Genomic DNA, 19,449 nt, shown 5'->3' with positions numbered 1-19,449 from the left:
TGTCTGGGGCTGAGGGCCTGGGCAATTCCGTAGGCAGTCAGCAGGGACAAGGGACGTTGAGCTTCACAGCCATGCCCCACGTGCGAACACTGCTGTGGCCACGGTTCCTTAGGGACCAACGTCCTTGACACCTGCTCCCACGCTGCCTTAGCCCTGGATGGACCCCTGGGGGCAGCTGTGTCGATAGTGCTGCTCCCGGGGGTGCTGACCTCAGCCTCCTTGCTCCTCACTCCTTCCCCTCGGGGCGGTGGGGTGGACCAGCCCCTGTGATGGCGAGGACGTCGGTCCCCTCAGCTGTAGGTGTCCTGCCTTCCCGTGTGGTCTATTGGTGCGCGACAGTCATGCAGGTGATGAATCTGTGGTGCACACCCACACATGCAGACAGAACAGGTGCGTGACAGTCGTGCAGGTGGGAGATCTGTGGTGCACACACACATGCAGACAGAACAGGTGCGTGACAGTCGTGCAAGTGGTGAGATCTGTGGTGCACCCACACATGCAGACAGAACAGGTGCCTGGCAGCTGTGCAGGTGGTGAGATTTGTGGTGCACCCACACATGCAGACAGAACAGGTGCGTGGCAGCTGTGCAGGTGGGAGATCTGTGGGTGCGCACCCCCACATGCGGACAGTACAACAGTCTGGCCAGCACCACTCTCACCACCCCCTTCTCCCTCCCAGCTCCCGCCCCTCGGGGCTTTGCTCTGCTGATCTCTGATTTTTAGGGATCCCCCACCTTTCCTTCCCTCTTTCCTCTCTATCTTCCACCTATGAGACAACACACGACCCTTGACCTTCTGAGTTTGGCTTATTTTGTTAACATGATGGTCCCTAGTTCCATCCATTCTCCTGAAAATGACGTAGCTTCATTTTTCTTCAGGGCTGAGTAGAACTCCATTGTGTGTGCACACAACCCATTTTTCTTATCCGTCCATCCACTGACTCCATGGTCTGGCTGTTGGGGAATTGTGCTGCCATAAATGTGGGTGTATGTGTCTCGCTGTAGAAGATGCCTTCCTTCTCAGGATAAATCCCAGGGAGCAGAACAGCGGGGCCATGTGGGGGCCATGCCCAGTCTGTGAGGAGCCTCCACATGGACTTCCAGGGGCTGCATTCGTTAGTTCCCGTCCCGCCAACAGCGCAGTGTGTCCCTGTTTCTCCTCCTCCCCTCCAGCGGTGTCGTGATGTGGACCCCTAAAGACTGCATGTAGTCTGACTTGCATTTCTCTGCTTGCTAAGGATGTTGAACATTTTTCACGCATTTGTTGGCCATTGTTAATTCTTCTTTTTTTAATATCAACTATTTTCTTTTATTGAATATCGAACATGTAATCATGCCAATAAAATAAATATTACATTACAGAAAATGTCTGCTAAAATATCTTCACCAGAAAATGAAACTTAGATTCCTATTATACTTTATTTCAAACAAAACAAAACAAAAAACTTCTAAAGTTTTCTTTTTTGTAAAGTCTGGAAAATGACTGAGTCTTGGTAAACATGGTGATATTTAATATCACCACTGATTTCTCTCTTTCTTTCTTTTTTTTTTTTTTACTGCTCTTACCTTTCAGTACAATTCCTACAAGGTTGTGTATGAAGAACCATAAAGATTTTCCGGTCGAATGACGACAATTTGGTATTTTAGATTGACAGGTAGACATGCAGCTACAGGTGTAATACTCACAAAGGCAAGTCCTGGGTGGGAGAGGCATCTAGGGTTGTGCCTTCCTTCCTTACCACACTGCTCTATGCCACATGCTTTTTTTTTTTTTTGGTTGTGTGATTTTTATGTAATTTTAAGTATTAATTTTTTAATACATGACAGTGGAATGCATTATAATTCTTATCACACACATAAAGCCCAGTTTCTCAGATGTCTGGTTGTCTACACAGTATATTCACACCATCCGTGTCTTCATACCTGTACTTTGGATAATAATGATCATCACATTCCACCATCACTAATAACCCCTGCCCCCTCCCTCCCTCCCTCCCACCCCTCTGCCCTGTCTAGAGTCCTCTATTGCCCCCATGCTCCCCTCCCTACCCCCGTGTGAATCAGCCTCCTTATGTCAGAGAAATCACTGGGCACTTGGTTGGGGGGACTGGCTAACTTCCCTGAGCATTGTCAAACATACGGAGCGCTTCACGGATTGGCGTGTCACCCTTGCTCAGGGGCCATGCTAGCCTTCTCTGAATCGTTCCAGTTTTAGTGTATGTGCTGCCGCAGCGAGCACGGTATTTTGATGTAAAGTTTTTTGAGCTTTTTATATATTCTAGATTTTAATCGTTTGTCAGAAGAGAAGCTGGCCAAGATCTCCTCCCATTCTGTGGGTACTTTTGTTTCCTGTGCAGAGACTTTTCAATGTGACGTGTCCGTTTTTTAACTCTTGGCGTGATTTCCTGAGCTTCAGGGCTCCTGTTGACAGAGCTATTGCCCTCGTTTTCTTCAATCTGGACAGTTGACCTGCGTTTTCTTCAAGCTGACAGTTGACCTGCGTTTTCTTCAAGCTGACAGTTGACCTACGTTTTCTTTGAGGACTTACATAGCTTCTGGTCCTTGATCCAGTTGGAGTTGATTTCTGTGCAGGGTGAGAGAGAAGGATGTAGTTTCACCCTTTGACATATAGACGGCCAGTTGTCCAGCACCATTTGCTAGAGACTGTCCTTTTCCCAGTGTGTGTTTGGGGCACCTTTGTCAAGGATCAGGTGACCGTATCCGTGTGGTTTGCCCCGTGCCTTCTACTCTGTCCCGCTGGTCTGAGGGTCTCCTTTGTGCCAGAACCACGCGGTTCTGTTACTGTAGCTCACAGGATGACTTCAAGTCGGGCATAGTGACGCCTCCAAGCGTGGCTTTTTTTGGCTGCAAATTGCTTTGGGGATTCTGGGTCCTTTATTCTTCCAGATGAACTTCAGGACTGTCTTTTCTAGATCTGTGGAGAACGCCATTGGTGTTTGGCCGGGGGATGGCATTGGTCACTATATCACTTTGGGTGGTGTGGCCATTACTAGTACTAACTCTGCCTGTCCATGCACATGGGGTCTCTCCATCCTCTGTGCCTTCTTCCTTGAGAAGTCTTTCACCTCCTTGGTCAGATTTATTCCTAGGTACTCTTTGTTTTTTAGTTATCATGAATGGAATTTCTTCCCATTTCCTTCTCAGTGTATTCATTGTTGGTATGGGAGAGAGCTATTCATCTTGGCAGGTTGATCTTATAACTAGCTACTTTGCCAAATTGGCTTCTCAGCCCTGACCATCTTTTGGTGGTTTTTTTGGATCATCTAAGGAGAGGACCGTATCATCTGCACACAGGGATGGTCCGAGTTCTTTCTTTCCTACTGCATCCCTTTTGTAGCCTCCTCTCACCTACCTGCTCTGATAGACTCTCTGACCCCATCTGAAGTAGGGTGACAGTGAACTTTCTGTCTTGTTGCAGATTTTAAAGGAGATGCTTGCAGGTTTTCCCCATTTTCTGAGGTTAGCTTTGGTTTTTTTATATATGACCTTTATCACATCAGGGTAAGTTCCTTCTATCCCTAGTTTCTTCATGGTTTTATCATGGATGGGTGTGGGATTTTGTCGAAGACCTTCTCTGCATCTATTGAGACTACCGAGTGATCTTGTCAGTTCTGATTTCTTACACATTTATTGATTCGTGTACATTAAATCACTTTGCATCTCTGGAGCAAAACCAGCTTCACCGTGGTGTACGACACTCTACTACGCTGTTGAACATGGTTTGCTGATTTATTAATCCTTTTGTGTCTATGTTCATCAGGGATGTAGGTCTGTGGGTTTATTTCTTCAATGTGCCCTTATCTGGTTTTGGTGTGAATTTGATACTGGCTTCATAGAATGAATCTGGAAGTGTTCAGTCCCTTTCTATTTTATGGAATAATTTGGGGAGTATTGGCATTATTTCTTCTCTAAAGTTTAGGTAGAATTCAGCTGAGAATCTATCTGGTCCTGGGCATTTCTTTGTTGAAAGACTTTTTATTACTGCTTATATCTCATTGCTAGTTATACATCTTTTAAGGTTTTCTACGTCCGCTTGATCCCATTTTGGCAAGTTGTGGGGGTCTGGAAATATATCCATTTCTTCTAGGTTTTTCAGTTTATTGGTGTGTACATTTTCTCAAAATAGTCCCTAATGATCTACTGGATTTCTGTGATGTCAGTAGCGATTTTTCCTTTTTTTATCTTTAATTTTATTAATTTGGTTTTTCTCTCTTTTTCTCTTGGTGAGTTTGGCTAAGGAATTATTAATAATATTTGTCTTTTCAAAGAGCCAACTCTGTTTCATCAATATTTTGTATTTGTTTTATCCTCAAGTTCATTGGTTTTGGTTCTGATCTTAATTATTTTCTTCCTTCTGGTTTTGAAATTGGTTTATTCTTCTTTTTCAAGAATCTTGAGATGTATCATTAGGTGGTTTATTTGGAATCTTTCTGATTTTCAAATATAGGCACTCAGAGCTATGAACTTTCCCTGTAGACTGATTTGGGTAGGTTGTGTCAATAGTCTCATTAGAGTCTAAGAATTTTCCCATTCCTCCCATGATTTCTCATATCACCCATTCATCATCAGGAGTACTGTTCCACCTCCATGTGTCTAGACAGCCTCTGTAGGTCTGATTGTGTCGATTGCTAGCTTTATTCCATGATGATCTGAGAAGATGCAAGGAATTATATCAATTTTTTTTCTATTTGCTTAGAGTTGCTTTGTGGCCTAAAAACAGTCTATTACAAGAAATATAAGCAAGCAAGCTAATACAACACCTCCTAAGATTTACAACTCACCAGCAAATGATCCCCAAAATATCGAAGTGGATGAAATATCAAATAAGGAATTCAAGCGAATCATTTAAAAAATGATCAATGAATTCCAAGAGAACACAGAAAAAAACCGAGTACATTAAGGAAGTCAGTACAAAATATGAAAGAGAAATCCAATGAGGGGATAGAAATATTGAAATAGAGCCACACAGAAAGCTTGGAAATGAAAGACACGATAATTAAGTAAAATGTTCAGTTAAAAGTCTCTCTAATACAGTAAACCATGCTGAAGACAGACCCTCAGAGCTGGAAGACAGATGGACAGCCTTGAGCATTAAGACAGCATTAAAGAAAAAAAAAAAGTAACCGTGATCAGAAAATACAAGAACTGGGAAAACAAGAAGAGACCACATTGAAGAATCACTGGAATTGAGGAGGCAGTGATAGCAAACTAGTGGGAAATAACAAAATTTTCCAAATCCTGCAAATTAGGTGGGTAACCAAATATAATAGGCATTTAGAACCCCAAGTAAATAAGATCAGAAAAAAAAATCTCTCCACCACACAATTAAAGTGCCTAACCTACAGAAACAAGGATGGAACTTTAAGTGCCTCAAGAGAAAAACATCTGGTTGGCAAGCCAATCAAAATCAGTTCTGATTTCTTAGCACAACTCCAAAAGCCAGAAGGGCTTGGAACAATGTGTTCCAGGTTCTGAGAAAAAAACAATGGTCAACCAAGACCACAAAGCTATCATTCAAATTGATGATGAAATACAAACCTTTCAAGATAAGCAGAAACGAAAGGATTTTATGACTACTAAACTGGCACCACAGAGCTTAATTAAAGAAATAATGCATACAGAAGATATTAAAAACAAACTTCAGAGCTCACAGAAGAACAAATCTCATTAGAAGAGTAGCTAAGCAAATAAGAAACAGGACAAAATTAAACACAATAAATAAGTTAAAATGCCAGGAATTAATAAACATCTCTCTATAATAACAATAAATATAAATGGCCTCAACTTTCCAATTAAAAGACATAGGCTATCAGAATAGACATATCATTTGCAAGAGACACACCTTACACGCAAAGACACCACAGGCTGAAAGTGAAAGTACGGAAATTAATATACCTACCGTACGAATGGAGGTCCCCAAAAGCAGTTTTGCCTACAGTAACAACAGTAAGTCTGCAAAAGTGTTCATAATTTTGAATGTTGGACAGGGAGAGAACAGAGTGATATAGGATGTGATGAATATGAGGATCACGAGGGAAGAGAAGATCGAAGTAAAAAATTAAGGAAGAATAAAAGAGAAAACAATAGAGATTGGCTGTTTGCAGAAGAGAGAAAGAAAATCAAGGGAAACAGGTTTTTTTTTTAAAGAGAGAGAGAGAGAGAGAGAGAATTTTAATATTTATTTTTTAGTTTTCGGCGGACACAACATCTTTGTTTGTATGTGGTGCTGAGGATGGAACCCGGGCCACACGCATGCCAGGCGAGCGCGCTACCACTTGAGCCACATCCCCAGCCCAGAAACAGGTTTTTTCATGGATCAGTATTTTGAGGACTAGGATGTTTAATTAGGTATGTTTTAAATTTGTTTTGTATTCTTTTATTTTTGCCTTTAATTTATGGACCTATCTTTCCTCACTTACCTGTTTCCCTTGATTCTCATTTGCAGGCTGTTTTTATTTCAGGTGACAACTGAGCATACCCTTTCTGTCTGTTGTGACCATTAACATGGAAGACATCAGAGTGGGATCTATGGGATTGCGTGCTGTATGTTTGCCTTGGCTGTGGTTCTTATTGTCTCCCCCTAAATGGTGACGTACTGGAAAACTTCAGGGACACTGTAAAAGATGCAATTAATAATTTAGATAACAGACATATAGGATATTTCATTCATCAATGACTGAATACATTTTCTTCTCAAAAGCACACAGATTATTCTCTAAAATAGACCATATCTTATGTCACAAAGCAACTCTTAGCAAATACAAAAAATAGAGGTAATATCTTGCATTCTATCAAATCATAATGGAATGAAATTAGAAATCACTGATATGTGTATAGCAGCTCAATTCACAATAGTTTAACTATGGAACCAACTTAGGTGCCCTTCAATGAATGGATAAAGAAAATGTGCTATATATACACAATGAAATATTACTCAGCCATAAAGAAGAAAGAAATCATAGCATTTGCCAGTAAATGGATGGAGCTGGAGAATATCATGTACGTGAAATAAGCCAATCCCCCCAAAACAAAGACTGAATATTCTCTCTGATATGCAGATGATAACACACCATAGGGGGAAGGGGGAGAATAGAAGTTCATTGGATTAGACAAAGGGGAGTAATGTGACGGGAGGGGGATGGCTGTAGGAAAGACAGTAGAATGAATGGGACAGCACTTTCCTGTGATCATATATGAACACACGACAGTGTGCCTCCCGCCATGTACCCCACAAGAATGGGAAGTCACACTGGGCCCATCCAGGAGCACTGCAGGGAGCAGGAATCAAGTCTGGGCCCACCTGGGCCTCCCTTGACCCACCTCCCACCCAGCACCCCACCTCCTGGCGCTGTTCACCTCGCTCCCCAGGAGGGGCATCCTTGTCCTGTGCAGGAGGCTCCCCAAGGCTCCCCTCAGCCCCAGGACTGGAAAGGAAGGTGGCCTGCCCTTGCCTGCCTCCAGGTGAGGGTCATCCCGTTCTCAGCCTCGTTCTCACATCCACGCCCAGCTGCCCATCCTCCCCTGCTCCCCTCCTCAGGCCACCGCAAGGCCACATTCTCAGCTCCTTGACCTCCACCTCCCGGGTTCCCCTCACCACATTTGGCAAGAGAAGGCAACGCCAGGAATGTGCATCCTCCTGCTTGGCATCAGCCCGGGCGGGCAGCTCACCCCGGGCAGCCCAGGAGGTGCTCAGAACCAGGACACTGTGGTCCACCTTTATTCTTACTCAGATGCTCTGAATTCTGGTCCTGGGATTTTTACTGACTTCAAGGGACACTGTGTCAGTCTGGAAAGGACAGCACGGAGTGTGTGCCTGTGCCCGGCCAGGGCTGGGCCTGGAGGACATGGGTTTTCTGCTGCCATTCTGTGAAGCCCTGAAAGTCGGGCTGCAAAGCCAGCCGGCGGGGCGTCCCCGGGCTGCCTTCCAGAGAGACAGAGCCAGCAGGGTGAACGGCTATCGTCACCGTCACCGCCTCCTCCAGCCACTGAGCCCCTGGTGCTTGCAAGGATTAGAGGCTGCTTTAAGGAAGGAGCTGCATTCAAGACTCGTCTGTAGGGCGAGTTTCATTGAGAACCTGGTCTCTCTGGCTCTCCTACCCCAGGCCATATCTGGTGGTTTTAGCTGCTTTAACTTAATTAACTTTAAAGGACCCAGAGCATATTGGTAAAAGACACTCCCTGGTCGCAACTACACGATTATCAAGAACCTGCCCAATCATGGGGGAGGGAGGCCCGATTCGCATCTGGTAATTAAAATTGCTAATCACCAGCAATTATCTGGCTGAGCTTTAGAGGCAGAGAAACCATTTGACCCTTTGCCCACGGAGGGAACAATGTTTGCGGTCCATGGCTGGGTGCTTAGCAAAGCTGTCCCCGGCCCCTGCCTATTAAGTGCCACTAATAGGAAATCAACAAAAGAGCCATGACATCTGCAGGACAACCGGGGCCCCAGGTCTGAGTGCACAGGTGCCGGCCGGGAGGCTGCCAAAGAACGGCCCCGCCGAGAGCAGGGAATTTACCAACAATTAAGGGAACTGTGCTCGCTGCAAAGTTGGCAGCCCGGGCCTGCAGCCGCGCCCAGGCTGCCTGATAATTAGACCCCAGGCCTGGAGAGCGACTGCCCAGAGGCCCTTTGTCGACCAGCCCTGGGGGACTTTTTTATCTTCTTTTGGGTTTAATGAATCTTCTCCCTGCTCGAGCATAAATGAAAGATGCTATTTTAAAAGACGTCTTCTGAGCGGGTCTTGAGGGTGCAGCCTTTCATTTTGCAGGGAGGTCGGTTCCCGCCCTCGTTCCTGGAGGGGGGACGTTTTCTTTGCCCAGTGGGTTGAAGGAGGCTCGCAGAGGGCTGTGATCAAGACCTGGAAGGGCTGTGAGAGGGGCCGGCTCCTGGGGGCGGCCTGAGAGCTCCGGGTCCAGACTCCTCCCCCGAAGGCTCTTCTGAAGCTCGCCCCACAGTTCTGCAGAGTCACAGACACACCACACGTCCCCGTCCCTGCTGTTGAAGGATGAGATGGTCTAAGTTTAGAAGCACATCCTTGCAGCGGTTTCCAATTGCTTGGGATGTAAAAACTGCAACGAGAAATTTTAAATGGAGCTAGAATCGGGTGCGTGTGACTTGATTGCCAGGCAGACTGCAGAGGAGACCAAGCGAGCGAGCGGGTCCAGGCGCAGGGACACCCACTCTGGCCAAGGTGCCATGGAGAAAGCACGCAGTCCCCAGTGGACCTATGGAATGAAGTATAAAACAGAGGCGTGAGTTGAGAAGTGCGGATTCTGAGGGAACTTGAACACCGGGCACCTGCCCGCCTGGCTGAAGGCACCTGCTTCTCCTCTCCTCCCCCTCGCCTCCTTCTGCACCTGGGAGCAGGGGCCTGGGTCTGGTGCCTAGAGGGCGAGTGGGCTTGGAGGCCTCTTGCCCTTGGGCTCATTCCTCCCAAGAACAGCAGCCTCACCCCATCAGAATTTTCCAAAGCCATAGAGATGTAGCTAAGGACTAGCTGCCCTGTGTGCCCAAGGAATTGATTGGGAGAGACGCCCCTGGGCCCCCTGGGAGAAGAGCACACCGGGAGCGGCCTCCTCCCCAACATCAGCTGGCAGAGCCGCTGTGGCCCCTGGAGGCATGCCCACCCTGTCCCTGGAACCTGGGACAGGAGCCACCGTCTTTCACCCAAGTGAGCGGGACTGAGCCTCGGGCAGGGACCTTCTCTGTTTACTGCCCAGGGCCACCAGGTACCCCAAAGCAGGCCCTGACCACCGCTCTCCTCCCTCCTGCCGGCTGGGACCCTGATTTCCTCCAGGCCTGTATCTTAGCCCAGCCTCCAGGCCTCTGGCTTCCTCTCCTCTCCCTCCCTGGCCTGTGGCTGCCCTCCTTTCCCCAGTGATCACACCACACTTTCTTTCCAGCATCTCTGCCCCTGCATACAGCTGACCCCCATGCCAGCAGCATGGCCACTGGTCCCCTGAGGTCCCCAACACTGGTTTGGGGTTAGCAAGGTCAAAACGATTTCCCAAGCAAACCACTGTGCCTGCGTCTTTGCTGCGTGGCTGATGTGGGGAGCTGATGGTAACGTTGACGGCATCAGCATGGCCAGGGCACACCTGTGCTCCTTGTCACTGTGTGGTCACAGCAGGGTCACAGAGCAGAGAATGCCAGCCTCTTTTCAGAACGAAACGCAGTGAAGTACCAATGTGACCACGCCTGGCCTGCGAGCAGGAGAGCAGCTCTCTAGGCCTGTGCCGCCAGGCTCAGGGGCCGCCTGGGGACGGCGCTGCCCCGGGAAGGTGCTGCCTCAGGGACAGTGCTGCCCCGGTCAGGGATGGTGGCGCTGCCTGGGGACGGCGCTGCCCGGGGACAGTGCTGCAGGCACCACCCTGAAGTTGTCCGTCAGACTTGACCACGAGGCTCCGCACTGAAACCTTGCGATGCCGCAGTAAGGACATGGCTGGCCCTGGTCCAGGCCTCCCACACCTCCTGATGCCCTTGGAAGTGAGTGCAGCACACTGTGCTGACGGCCCAGGTGTGTGGGGAGGGAAGAGCTGGGTGAGGGAGCTGCAGCCCAATGGCCACTGTCCACCAGCAGATAAACCCGCTTCAGGCCAGCCATTCACAGACATTCGCTCCTAGAGGACACCGTGAGTCTGTCGCTTCAGGAAAACAGTTGCCCATATTTGTTGTCAGTACTAAAATCAGAGCTTTCAGAAAAAAATTCCAAAGGTAGATCCCCCACCCTGAGCTGGACAGAGGCTTAATACTGCAGGCTTTCTGACAGGTCAGTGTGGTATTCGTGTGAGTTTTTGATACGGCAGAACGATGTGCTTTAACATTTAGAAGACCCACACAACTCGGCACCTGGGCAAAAGATCCAAAGCCCAAGGCAGAGATTGGTTTTAACATAACACGTTGTAAAAGGTTCATCCGAACAGTTTCAGACACCGGACAATGATTCTTCCCTTTTCCAACTGTGCATCTGAATAAAGTGGAACGATCTTCACATACTTGATCCGCCTCAACCCAAAAGAGATGAGAGGGTCTGGCTGACTTCCATTAAGCCAGGCAAATGAGATCAGTGAAGGTATAGACTCATTGGGTTTTTTGTTTGTTTGTTTGGAAAATATTACTTCTAATAAAAATATGTCCTACAAATAATCAGTTTATTATTGCTGTGGATACATAGGAATTTTAAATTTCTCAGTTTTAATAGCCAGTATCCTAAGTCGATTGCGTGTAGGTAAAGGAGTGCGGACGCTGAACACTGGAGAATCGTGACCCTGAGAGTGATGTCGGGGGCCTTGGTGCTGCCATCGACTTCATGGGAAAAGGAGCCAAGCGAGAGCCTTCCCTCTGCCGTGCATGGGCTGTCACTGTGAGCAGTGATGTCACTGGGAACAGGCAGGACAGCCACAGAGGGCCGTGATGAGGGCACCCAGGAGCGGAGCTGCACTCAGTCTCAGGATCCACGTGGGGCCGTGGACCTCGGCAGGACCAGCTCAGCCTTCCTCACTGGCAAAATCCCTTTGCAGGATTGATGTTGAGATCATAATTAATATGGGTAAGGGAGGGGCTGAGGCTGAGGCTCAGCGGTAGAGCGCGGGCCTGGCACATGCGAGGCGCTGGGTTCGATACTCCGCACCACATAAAAATAAAAACAAATAAAAATAAAGGGATTGTGTCCAACTACAACTAAAAATATATTTTTAAAAAATACGTGTAAGCCAGTGCCCAGCACAGTTGGGGCCTCTGCTGTCACCATCCCTGGGTGGGGAATCGGAGACACAAACAGCGGTGTCCACCCCTGTGCTCACACCTGCGCTTTGTCTGTCTGCTCAAGGAGACACGTGCACATGGGAGCGGAGTAGAAGGCCTCCTGAGTCACCTCCCCACGGCCACACAGCTGTCCTGCTTGCTCGGCAGGAGTTCCCCTCAGTCCCCTGCCCCGGGAGGTCCAGGTCACCAGGAGAAAGCTCCCTTCCTGGGGGCTTCCTGCAGCGCCTTCTGCTCAGTCTTCCCTGTTCCTTGGGTGCTCAGACTGCAGGCCATGAGCCAGCGCAGGGCGCTCACGTCTGCTTCTGATGGCCAGGTCCCCCTGGGCCTCGGGACCGTTCCTCCCGCCTTTTCCCTCGGCTGTGCCCCGGGACACCCAGCTCTGTGCATCCAGGATTCCAACAGAGGAAACTGCAGGGCCTTGCTCTCCAGGGCTGAGCTGCAGCCTGAGGTCACCCTGAGGAACCCCCCTGACACCCTGCCTTTGGAGAGAGGGGTTCGGAGGATATCTGCACCAGGAGGAAGCAGATTTGGCACAGTACAGCTGTGGTGTCTCACGGTGGGCTCCGCGGGGAGCCCGCTTGCCTGAGAGCAGGAAGGGGCCAGACCCGAGAGGGCTATTCCATGGCAGGCCCCAGCGCCCTCTTCCCGCCAGCTCCTATGAGACCGCTGAAGAGCCCATGCAGCCCAGCCATGAGAGCCCCCGCCCTCTGCACCAACTGCCCAAGAACACATTCTTCAAATTCTTCCAACTCCGGAACAAAAAGACGGATGTAAGAGCCCTTGTCAGCTGTCCAGTGGAGTGGCCCCACCTCTCCAGCAAAGGGCTTTTCTTCCCCTGGGAGACCACAAGGTCCCTAGGGAGCCAGGGAGCGAACACCACTTCGAGTGAGCAGATTCCTTCCTGAGTTCCACTGGGACTCACGGGTCCCCTGGCTTTCTGGAAAGGATTGTAAAGACGTCATAAACACATCCTGTGAGTTGGTAATCTAAGGTGCAGGATTTCTTTCTAATTGTGGTTAAAAAAAAAAAAAAAAGCAAGCACTAACATAAAGTTTACCGTTTCAAGCATTTTTACGTGCCTGGCACAGGGTGTTAGTGTCTTCCATCGCTGTGAAAGGGTTCAGGGCGCGGCATCTTGCAAAGCAGGAACTCTGTCCCCACTGAACCTCTCCTGTCCCCTCCCCATCCCTGAAACACATCAGCTTCAGTTCTTAAAACTAGCAATGAGGGTCAGAGAAAGTGATACAGAGACAAAATTCCGACCAAGGAAATCGTGGGCTATCGACTAGAACAAGGGTCCTCACAGGGACAGTCTACACGGCCACACGTGAGGTCCGTCCCAATTCTGCAGAAACCTTGCTGTCACCGGCTGTGTTGGCAGCCTGTCTTCTCCCCGGGCTCAAAGCCTCTTCTCCTGGAGGTCATCTTCCACGTCTATCGTTGCTGACCTCCTGCCCAAAAGGCAACAAGTGCTTGTAACATCCTGTTGCCCATCCAATCAGATTGCCAACTCCCGGTAACTTAGACACCGCCAGAACTAGTTCCTTCTCTCAAAGGCTTGAAGCGGCATTACAAAATTCATCCTTTGGGTGATGTAATGCCACAAAGCCGCAGCCCTTGCGCAGGGTCCCCAGGACTGAGTAACGGTTGGAGAGTTAAGAGCACAGGCCAGAGCCAGCAACTGTCAGTCGGGCAGCAGGCCCCGGCCACCCCGTTCCATCTGTTTCCTGGTAGATGTTCCCTCCTAGGCTCTCACCTCCAAGATGGCCATGCCGTGCTGTTCTTCACTTGTCGAGAACTGGACCGCCATATTTGTTCTGGGGTTCCCACAAAGAATGGTGGTTACTTCTCGCAGGAACCCCACAGGGGATCACGTTAGCAGTTTCCTGTCCTACGTTCCACTGGTGACACTTCTCCCTCCTCCAGGCATGGAGCCTAGACCAACATGCCCAGCAGAGGCCCTTGTGGGCAGTGGAGAGGGCTAAGGGCAAAGCCTCCCACCCTGGAGTCCAAACTCCTGCTTCCCCAGACCCTCTCATGGCATGGACATCGGCTTCAGGGCAGCACCTGCCGGAGCTCTCGAGGGCCTAACCCCACACACAGGGGCCTTGGAGGGTCAGGCATCCAGGCTAGGCAAGAGCAGGTTCTGGGGATGGACCCCTCTAGGAAGGCTGCAGGAGGACGCCCCCTCTGGCTGTGCAGCCCAGCCGTCCATCGGGAAGGGCTCCCGGGAAGCACTGAACACGGAGCGGGGGGCTGGAGGCAGTTACCTGTGATTGACAGCACTAAATGTGAAACCACCGCACCCCGTCCAGGAAGCTGGAATCAGAGGCACATCGTTAGTGGGGGAGATGAACGGAACTCGAGATAACCTCGGCAAATCAGGCAGATGTTAGCATGAAGCTCTGTCAGTCAGGAGGCTATAAATTACAGACCTGCTGTAACTCCATAAACTCTCCTAATGAATTGGATGACAGTGGTGATTCAATGCGGAACATGTGGCTTACCCCTCCTCAGAAGTTGCCCCAGGCCTCCAGGACGCAGCCAGCCAAATGCCTTTTCAAAGTTAGCCTTTCATACCCCCTAAGAGAGCTTGTGCAGTAAGATAAAGTAAAGACTTCTTAATATTTTCTGCATTTTAAAGACAAAAGGACCCATAGCAATTACATTATTTTGTAGTTAATTTTTTAAAGTTTTCCCCCAGGCACATGATCTTCATAAGAGTCCTTTTCTCCTGAAGATGATCGCACAAAATGCGCGGAAGCCATGGGCCCTCATGCAGTGTGTTTCTGGGTGTTTGCTGGACACATGGGGGCACGGTGCCCTCTGTGGCTAAAGGCTCAGAGACTGAACCCAGAAGGGAGGCTGCAGTGCCCCCCAAATGCACTCCCTGTGGTGCCTTGTCACAATAAGGATGTGGAGTTTATAAATAGAAACCAGGTGCCAGGACAGACCGTGAGCCCTTTCCGCCCTTTCTGTCAGAGGTAGGAGGTCACTGATGGCTAAGCCCAGGTGTGAGGGTCTTCCACAATTTGCTGCATGAAGAAATAACTACTAAACCAACGTTGATGAAAAGAAACTTTAAATCCGAAGGGAAAACTCCAGGTGATCTGCCACCGTTTTTATCAAATGGAAGCTACATCAACTGGAACCAAGGGCCATTGCCTCATAACACAGGGACGTGCTTTCTGGTAAATGCACATCCTCCCTCCTACAGAACACAAGGGTCTTTGACAGGCGCTAAACAAAACCTGCTTGCTTTCTTTTAAAATCTCTGGTGCACATCTCTGTAGCCGCCTCTTGCAGCAGAGACCCATAGAACAGATTTCTCCTTGGACATTTGACGCCTGCAGATGTTATGTGGGCAGGTCAGAAGGTCAGTTTTCTCTGGCCACAAGAGAGAGCATCTGTTGCACTAACCCGTAGCATCACGCTATGGGGACACGAGAGAGTCGTCGCTGTGTCTACGTGTTCCCGTTCACTAACCTGTAGCATCAACCTAAAGGGGACCTGAGTGACAGCTGTCACTGTCTTAGACATTCGCTTTCCCCATGTGGTCTGATGACCTTCAGGAAAGGAAGTGTCAGAAGGTTGTCTGATCTGTGAGTCATGCCCAGTGGCCACTAAAGAATCGAATTATTTGCCTTAAAACAATTGAATTTGGAAAATAAGACGTATCTGTTGTCTGCCCAAGAAGCAGAGCATGGCACACACTCTGGGCTCTTGGATCTCTATCCCAGCGGGGGTCCGACGTGCTCTTTCACCCCACTGGGCCCTACGTATCCAAGCTCCTCACCAGGTGACATTTCTGACAGCAGTGGTCACTCACCTCCTCTGGTGTTGGTCCTGGGCTCACCTCTGGCTCCATGGGCTGCTTTTGGGTGCAGGCACAAGAGGCCCTCCTCTGGGACAGTCAGGCTCCTCGTCCTCGGCTCCTGCCTTGTGGCTGCCGCTCACAGCAGGGGTCTCTGTGGACACTCTTCAGCTCTGATGACAGGTTCAAACCCAATCACAGACCCTCAAAATTCTGTGATTCTTAGCCCACGGAGGCAGGGGGTGGATTCGAGCAGGCCCACTGCCCGGTTTCCCCTGACTGCCAAGTGCTCCAAAACCTCAGGATTTCACACACACAAAATACAGCTTCCTGTTCCTTTTTTAAAATTAGAAGTTCCTGCTCCGTGGGCCCTGCTCTTGACTCCTTCTCTGTGGCCACAGGCTGGGCAGTTGTCCACAGCGCCTGGCTAGGTCAGCCACACTGGAGCCAGGCACTTGGAGACTGCACTCAGGGACAGTGCCCTGAGGAAGCCTCACAGGCCAGCCTAGGACCAACCCTCAGGGCTGCTGCCCTGTGATGACCGTGGCAAGAGGGAGGTTGCCCATGGGGAGGACTCTACAAGCCAACGGAACATGCACAGGTAAGCCAACCACATGAGCTGCACCTGCTCCCTCCTGTCACAAACAAGCGATGGCAGGACAGCCTGGGTTTTCTCACCTGCAGATGAGGCGCTCTCAGTAATCCCCTTCCCACACTCACACTCGGGGTCACAGACTGCCTCAAGCTGTCTCACGAGTCCATCTCCCAGTGGGACACCTTCACACTGGGCTGCAGGCACCTCCCTGCCCATCTGTGTCCAGATGCTCAGTGGCTGTGATGAACTGAGTGGCTGTAAGAGGCAGTGAGTTCTGTAGACAGCCACATGTGGCTGTGCGTGGCTGTGCGTCACTGTACATGGCTATGTGTGGCTGTGCGTGGCTGTGCATGGCTGTGGGTGGCTATGAGTGGCCGTGTGTGGCTCTGCGTGGCTGTGGGTGGCTGTGAGTGGCCATATGTGGCTGTGTGTGGTGTGTGTGGCTGTGCATGGCTGTGGGTGGCTGTGCATGGCTCTGAGTGGCTGTGAGTGGCTGTGTGTGGCTGTGAGTGGCTGTACATGACTATGTGTGGCTGTGAGTGGCTGTTCATGGCTGTGGGTAGCTGTGAGTGGCCGTGTGTGGCTCTGCGTGGCTGTGGATGGTCATGAGTGGCTGTGCATGGCTGTGGGTGGCCGTGGGTAGCTGTGAGTGGCTGTGCGTGGCTGTACATGGCTATGTGTGGCTGTGCGTGGCTGTGCATGGCTGTGCATGGCCGTGAGTGGCTGTGTGTGGCTGTGGGTGGCTCTGTGTGACCGTGAGTATCTCATGTGGCTCTGTGTGGCTGTGGCTGAGTGAATGGTGCCAGTCCCTGTCTGGTGGGAGCTCTCCCTCTCCCCCTTGAGCTCCGTCCTTCCACAGGACATCCTCCAGGATCTCTGCCCTCCCTCCGTCCTCCCCACAAACCACGCTCCTGCTGCTGAGGGAACCGTTCCGAGCCTCCTGGCTGGAAAGAGCCCCTGCTCCCACCTCCCTGCTGTGGTGGGCTTACCTGGGCACCCCACTCCTTGGGGCTTGAGGGAGCAGTGCTGGGAAGGCCGGGGCAGGGCGCTTGCCGTCCACACTGCTGTCTGTCTGTCTGCCTTCTTTCTCTCATGCCACCTGTGTCCCTGACTGCAGGCAGAAGCACTTGTCCCTCGGTGTGACGTGGTGAAGCTTCGCCCAGGGCCGTGAGTGCCCCCAGTTGCAGAGAGGCTGTGGCTCCTGTCCGCTCCGCAAGCAGCACTTCCCTAACAGCCCTCACGGGAGGCGCTCCTGTGCTGATCTGTGGGCCGAGAGCCGGGAAGGAACGAGGCACCTGTGACCAGAGGGGATGGACCTTCCACGCCCTCCACGGACTCAGCCCAACAACCGCAGGAGTGGCCGTGTGGCTGTGGCCAGGCCTGCAAGCCTGAGAGGAGCCGGGGGTGGGGGGGTGGGGTGGGGTAAAGCCACGACCTCTGGATGGGAAGGGTGGTTGGTGCCGGACGCAGCCACTGGCTTCTCAGAAGCAGCGAGGGAGGTTGACCACTCGAGGTGGGAAGCGGGCCTTCCCCTGATTCCTCCCCGATGCCCTTCACACCCAGGGGCACGGGTGGCTGCTGGAGGTGCGAGGAGTCACCCTTCAGATGCACGACAGCGCGGCAAGTCCAGGCAGCACCGAGCGTGAGGTCCTGTCTGTGGGGCTGCTGCTGGCCTGGCTCGAACGGCGGCTGAGTCCTGCTCACAAGGGAGCAGGGAAGCCCTCGTGGTGCAAGGGAGAGGCCTGTCCATGCCGGGGGTGAGACCAGGGAAGCCAGGACCCCTGGTCACCACCTGCAGGGAGCCCTGTCACCTGCCAAGGCCAACTCGCTCTGTGAAGACACAGCTCATGCTGCACAGCTGAGAAGAGACTGGGGCTCACAGAGGGCCACACTCAGGCCGCGGCTTCTCCAGACACCACCAGGAGTTGCTCCCCGTTTGGGGAAGTGGTGACCAGACGGGATGAGCCCACTCTGCTACTGTACCTGAGACTGTGGCTCGTTGGTCCCATGCAGTGTCCCCTCTGGAGGGAGCCCTCTTCCCCCAAGTGTGTAAGGACAAAAGTACTCGTCAGCCCCTGGGCAAAAGGCGAGTCTGCAGTGGTGGTAGCAGGCGGGTGAGTGTCGCCTCCCTTCCCAGAACCCAGCACCGGCTCAGAAGAAGCGGAGCAAGGCCTGCTTCCTCGAGCACCTCGCCAGGCCCGGCTGGCTGCATCGATTCCCCAGGTAACAGGCAGGCAGGACGCCACGTGGCCAGCCACTCCAGCCCCCACCCTCGTGCCAAGCACAGGCCGTCGTCGGTGGCTTTGGGAAGAAAAGCGCGACTGGTCTGGGCCAGGGTAGAAACAGCCGCTGCAAAGGCTCCGAGCCACAGCTGAGGGACGTGTGGCCCTGGGCGGCTCCGTCCTTCCACAGGACATCCCTGCTCCCGGGGCGAGTAGGTCACCCTTGGATGAGGAAGGAGAGCCAGCTCCAGTTCCCGGCTCTAGCATGAAAAGCGAGAGCTGTCAGAGTCCCTGGGTTCTGACCCAGCCACGCCACAGTGATGTGCCAGGGCCTTGATGTCTGCACAGGCGGCAGCCGTCAGGAGACGTGCTCGCGGGGCCTTGGGCAGAGCCGGCCCTGGGCTCTTACCGCCCGCAGGGCAGGGGGCTTGCCTCTGCCCCAGCCCAAGTTCATCAGGCACTTCAGACCTTCTTATCAGCTCACCTCTGGAGCCCACACCCCGGGAAACCGCTGCTGACTCCTGTCTCAGGCTCAGGGCGGCAGGACCACACCCGGCTATGGGAACCTCAGGTGCAGAAGGAAGGAAGAGCTCAAAATGCTTTCAGAGGTCAACCAGATGTCAACAGACGAGGGGACAGGAAAGAAGGGCATGGGAGGGCAGGAGGGGCTTCCAGCCACACCACAGGACGCAGAGGCGAGCAGTCCGCGCTGCCTGGAACGCTCCAGAGTGGATGATGTCCTCGCTGATGTGGACAGGCCAGCTGGTGAGCAGCCAGCGTGCATCCAGGAAATAGAGGCCGCCCTGGAGGGTGGCGGCCCCAGCTCCTCTGAAGCTCCAAGACGTCCTTCCCGTCAGTTGAGGAGGTGACCAGTGGGTGGGCACCAGGAGCAGGCACTGTCCAGACTCTGTCCAGGTGAGGCCAGCCTGGTGAAGGGGCCAGCCAGATGGGCATCCAGGTAGGCCCGGAGGCAGGGTCCCCAAGACCCAAGGTGGGGACGAGCCACCTGCACAAGTCACCAAGGCCTGGAG

At 51.6% G+C, this 19,449-nt stretch overlaps 1 long non-coding RNA gene and 1 other non-coding gene across 2 annotated transcripts in view; one reads left to right on the top strand and one right to left on the bottom strand.

Moving 5' to 3' along the window:
• Positions 1-19,449, top strand: part of LOC125616012 — a 299,348-nt gene that overhangs the window by 58,122 nt on the left and 221,777 nt on the right. The window lies entirely within an intron of this gene.
• LOC125616190 lies at positions 2,132-2,238 on the bottom strand. The gene has a single exon (XR_007346830.1). It is a non-coding gene; the product is annotated as a U6 spliceosomal RNA (small nuclear RNA).

This window comes from Marmota marmota, unplaced genomic scaffold, assembly GCF_001458135.2.
Source record: "Marmota marmota marmota unplaced genomic scaffold, marMar, whole genome shotgun sequence".
Lineage (NCBI taxonomy): Eukaryota > Metazoa > Chordata > Mammalia > Rodentia > Sciuridae > Marmota > Marmota marmota.
Note: the sequence above shows the minus strand (reverse complement) of the source record. Positions and strands in the feature narration are given on the sequence as shown.